Genomic DNA, 5,628 nt, shown 5'->3' with positions numbered 1-5,628 from the left:
TCGAGGCCAGCCTGGTCTACAGAATGAGTTCCAGGACTGCACAGAGAAACCCTGTCTCGAAAAAACAAAAAACAAAACAAAACAAAACAAAATCAATACCCTTTTCTGGCCTCTGAGTGTACCAGGCATGCAAATGGTACCCAAATATACATTTACCCAAAACACTTGTACACATAATAATAAAAAATAGGTACCTTTAAGAGAAAGGTTAATTTGCAAATGATTGTTCTTGGTCAACAGTAAAACAAATCCCAAATGTCGGAGTTGTTAGAGAATCATAATACTATTGTTTTAATAAGGGAATGAGGAAAAAGAAGAACAAGAGACAACAAAACCCAAATTTTACTTGAAATATACTGTAATGGAACTTAACCGTAATATACTGTAATGGAACCTAACCGTTGTATGCCAGTAATTAATAAATTTGTCTTAAGTGAAAGCATGCTGTCATTTTGTGAATCCTGCAAGCAAAGGCAAATCATATACAAGGAATAAACTAAAGATTTAGGAGTTGAGTTGGAATATATCATGTGTATGGGTGTTTTGCCTGTATAGATGTCTGTTCACCATGTATATGCTTGGTGCCTGAAAAAGCCAGAAAAGGGCTCCCATTCTTTTAGAATTAGATTTTCAGACAGTTATGAGCTATCTTGTGCATTCTAGGAATCCAAACCAGGTCCTCTGCAGGACAGCCAGGGTTCTTAACTGATGAGCTACGCCCAGCCTTCAGAATGCTAACATTTTAATCTAACAGATTCCTGGCATATGAGACTGAACAAGTCACACAAACATGCGTGCAGACATGCGCACACATACACATACAAAACTATGTATTGACACATACTCATGTACATATGATCATAGTGATGATTAGATGGTTAGTATAAATTATTTGTCACAATGATGTATATGTTCAGTAAATAGTTTTTATGACCAGAAAAAGATGGCAAGTCATTGGGGCCATATCCCTTGACAATAATTTCTTATGTCCTAGGGGTTCCAAATGATTCCCAAAGCAGATTTTTTTTTTTGGTATGCTAACAACAAGTTGTTTAAAAGGCAAACAATATTGAATCAGAGAAGGAATAATTTAGGATTAGAAAAACATAAGCCCCAGACCCTGATCCGAACACTTTTAGGTAATGTAAACTTGATCTAGTGATTTATCATGTCTGACACTTGGGTTCCCCATCTGAAAAATAATTCCCAATATTCTTTTTTTTAATAGTGAGAGATATAGTGTGAATTACTACCTTTTATAAATTGTTGGCATGCTTTAAAAAACAATAGAGGGCCCTTTAGTCCCTGGCGCTGTAATAGTCCTGCACTGGAAAAAGGGCTCTAAGGTAAGGGAGCAGGCTTCCCATCAGGTAGGCTGTCAGAGCCCCAACACCTCAGCACCAAACATGTCCAATACCAGGCTGCTGCCCTGTGGCTGGAAGGGAAGATGGCAGGAGGAAGTTCTCCACAACAGTCCAAGGTCTACCAGCAAGGAATGTCTTTCATCCTGATCCCCCAAACTCACTTGTACCTTTTCTAACAGAGGAACTCCTTTTAATAAGGAATTTAGGAACTTGAAGGACTTGAAGGAAAGAGATCTGGAGGAAAACAATCCTGTGCAGCTTTTTTCCCCAGAAGATACCATGAGTCTTCCTTATCTCAAGTATATAATTGGCTTGTTTCAAGAGAGCTGCTCACAGCAGCTCTGGGGTACCCAGAAAGAACTTTGGAGTGACTCAGGCTTGCCCCAACCCCCTGTTATTTAATTAATGTGTGGTCTTCCATTGATTGCTACTTCCTTTGAACTATAGCTGCTTCTTGAAGCTAAACAGAATCATTAACCCAGAAATGCCTTCTCTTTTTCCGCTTCCCCATATTCTTTTCCTCCCCCCACCCTGCACCCTCAATTTCGTTCATTTTATAATCTCAAGAGAAAGATGGGGGCTGGAGAGATGACTCATCGAGTAAGAGCACTGACTGCTCTTCCAGAGGTCCTGAGTTCAAATCCCAGCAACCACATGGTGGCTCACAACCATCTGTAATGAGATCTGACACCCTTTTCTGGTGTGTCTGAAGATATCAACAGTGTACTCACATTCATAAATTAAACAAATCTTTAAAAAAAAGAGAAAGATGAATTAGTATCTGGTGAAAAGTGAAGTTCTGAATCCCTGTAAAAATGGAAACATAAACCCACAAGGAATGGGCAGGTACCAGTTCACAGAGCAGCATGGGCTGCACTCAGCCTGCCTGCCACGCCTGAGAGGTAGCTGGATGCAGCATCGGGTATGTCGTTGGGCTGTCATCATCCACAAGACATCCTGTAAGAAGGCAATTTTGGTCCTCACATAAAAGGATCTAGCTGGAAAAGAAATGGCCTTCGATAGACTTTCGAGAATCTGCCAAGATCAATCAGTAATGCCACGATGTGCTAAGGTGCCCTGAAGAGCTAAGCAGTCTGTGGTACCTGAGAGCCCTGGGTATCCCGTGACGACTAGCCTCTGCTCAAAACTCAGCCAATGGTCGGCTGAGGTCAGGTCCATATCCTACCATTGTGCTCCTTATAGGGAGTGATGGCCTTGTTCTATAGGGTCTCTCTATTCTTCTTAAGAATCTCTTGGTACTTGATGTCACTGTGGTTCAGTAAGTGGCCAAGGAGCTGTAAGGAGCTGTACAGGGTGGGTGTGCTATTGATGCTGCTGAGAGGACCAGCTTATAGTGACAGCAGTGGTAGTTGCCTCTCTATAGCCAGTAGGAATACTCCCTAAGAACCTTCGTGAGCTGGGTGATGTTCTGAATGGTCCAGAGGTTCACGTTGGACTTATTCTCTGTGGCTGAGTAATGCCTGTAGTGTTGCTTGCTGGAGTTAAAGTCAAGGTTGTACACAGCTGCCTGTGGGCAGTGTCTCTCTGACTTATCTGGCAGGTTATGTGGTCTTGGACAACATTATTAAAATGGCAGAACAAACACCTCCAGGGCCTTGCAGAATGTTGGTCCAGTCCTCAGCAAGCTGCTGGGTTCCAATGCCTTGGGTACACTCCACACTGCCACACACATTAGGCTCAAATAGAAACAATATTTGCCAAAATAACCTATGTCCGAACAGGCACTAATATGCCAGATTTCACCCACTTGATGGAGAACATTCTAACTTAAATGGTATGTTAACTATCAAAATATATCATACAGGCCTATTATATTTAAGAGATTAAATCCCAACCTTCTCCCATCCCCCCAGAAATGGTGGTATCTGTTTCTGCATTTTGAATTGTTAGAGAGCCTGGAATTCCAGCCCACGGATTACTGGAGCATATTTCAGGCTGTGGAAGGTAGCCTGTCTTGCCACTTGTCATGTGTCTATTCACCCAATGAAAAGAGACTAAGTCTAGCTTGGTGACCCTGTGAGTTTACTGGGTTTCCTTACAGGACCATGGTGACTCAGAGATCCACATCACTGAAAAGTTCCTCCCCTGGATGAGTGACAAAGCTCCGGTGCTGCAGACAGATCAGCTGACCTAAGAGTCAGCGCTCCCAGCAATTGTTTGCCACTAATATATAGCCACCGGGGAGGAGCCTTATGAGACCTGTAACCCTCGGAGCTTCCTGAGTCATCGAAACTCTGTGAGTCCTGTGGGCCTTCTTCCTCCTTCCAGGAGGGAAGCTTTCAACTTGGTGGAAATTACTTTGTGAAGCAAACATACATTCATGTGAGAGGTGACATGTCCACCAAAGAGTCTGTTCTCAGTGCCTGCTCACTTCCCACAGTGGCTCCCACACCATCTTTGTTTGATGGTTGGCTTGGAAGAATTACTTTCAGACCCATTCTAAGTTTCTGGTAGCATATCCCCAGAGTATCCAGTTGGAGTCAGGTATTGTAACACTCAAAATAGATCCCAGAGTGCTGAGATCGCGATGAGTTTGAGGCGATGAGTTTGAGGCTAGCCTGGCCAATCAGGACTTGGTGAGGCCATGTCTGGAAAAACAAAGCAAGTCGATTAACTCTTTGATATCACGTTTCTTCTTACTTTATTGGTAGCTTCTCTTCCTTAGGAAGTTGACATTTCCCTCTGTTTTCACCTCCCAACTTTCAACAATCTCTAGTGCAACTATAATAGCTCGAGAGACTTCAAGAATCTCCCACATAAAGGGCAAAGTAATATTTGAATATATCAGAGAAACAGCAGCTCTTTGGTCCCATAGAACATTTTGATCTCTTGTTTTTCTCTGTGTGTGGGCAGGTTGTTTTGTTTGCTTGTCCGTCTTGTTTTGTTTTGTTTGAGACAAGAACTTGCTAGTGGCCCTGGCTGGCCTGAAATTCATTGTGAATTTCTTGAATTAGCAAAGATCCTCTTTGTCTCTGTCTCCTGAGTACTGGAATTGCATTCCAACAGCAGATGTGGGTTATATGCACAATGAGGCAGGGCAGAAAGACAGGGAACGTTAAAGGGGTGTGAGAAGAGAAGGGAGTCCCCACCCTCGAGTCTCCTTGGACTCACCAAGAATCACCAGCACGGAGAGGTGGCTCAGCAGGTAAGATTACTGACTGCTCTTTGCAGGGCACCCGATACAGTTCTCAGAACCACATCAGACAGATGACAACTACTTGTAACTCCAGCTTCATGGGATCTGAAATCACATGTAACATGTGTGGGAATTCATGTGTATGTGCACACACACAAATAAATAAGGTTTTTTTTTTAAAAGAATTCCACCACAATTAACATTTTCTGTGAACTTCGCCTATACAGGGATGATATGCTTTTTGTGTAGAGCTGATTTTAATGATAATTTGAAGTAGCAATGGAGGCCTAATCATCCCTCATCTCTTTCCCCAGCTGTAGACATGTAATTTTCTAGGAGTCTCACAGGAAGTCCCATTACAGGAAAAGCCATGTCTCAACATTCTCACAACGCCTGTCTTTTTACCTTATCAGATTGAAATCCTGACTAAGGCACTACTGAAGTCATCCCATAATCCATTGTTACAAGACGGGGAAAAGAGAAGAACGTTTCTTTTCTCTTTCCTATGTAACTTGAAAGCCACCAAACTTGTGTGTGTGAATAATGCTAAGATAGTCATGGCTGTCTTTGAGAAGCCCACACGCAACCTCAGCTCAGTCTTATGCTCTCCTCCCTCTTTCTAATACTCTTCGCGCTTAAGTAGATATTTAAAAATCTCTTCTCTGTAAACTTCAACTGTACCCGGCCTATCCTGAAGTTCTTTTCCGTGGCAGAGAAGAACCCTGGTCTGGGGCTTACGAGATGTTCAGTGATTGCAAGCTGGTACTGTTCTTTCAGGGAATCCAAGTTTAATCCCCAGCACCCACATTGGGTAGCTCATGATTGCTCCAGGGATTTGATGCTTCTAACCTCTTTGGGCACATAGGCACACACACACACACACACACACACACACACACTTAATAATAATAATAATAATAATAAATATACTGGGCAGTGGTGACACACATATTTAATCCCAGCACTCTGTAGGCAGAGGCAGACAGATCTCTGAGTTCAAACATCAGATTGGACTACAGAGTGAGTTCCAGGACAGCCAGGACTACACAGGGAAATCCTACCTTGAAAAAACTAAAACAAATTAATAATAATAATGATAATAATAAT

The 5,628-nt window shown here is 42.4% G+C and overlaps 1 pseudogene; it reads left to right on the top strand.

Annotated features, from left to right (window-relative positions):
• Positions 1-5,262: 5,262 nt before the first annotated feature.
• LOC110319152 overlaps positions 5,263-5,628 on the top strand; it is a 3,747-nt pseudogene continuing 3,381 nt past the window's right edge.

The sequence above is a fragment of the Mus pahari genome, chromosome 1, assembly GCF_900095145.1.
Source record: "Mus pahari chromosome 1, PAHARI_EIJ_v1.1, whole genome shotgun sequence".
Classification (NCBI taxonomy): Eukaryota; Metazoa; Chordata; class Mammalia; order Rodentia; family Muridae; genus Mus; species Mus pahari.
Note: the sequence above shows the minus strand (reverse complement) of the source record. Positions and strands in the feature narration are given on the sequence as shown.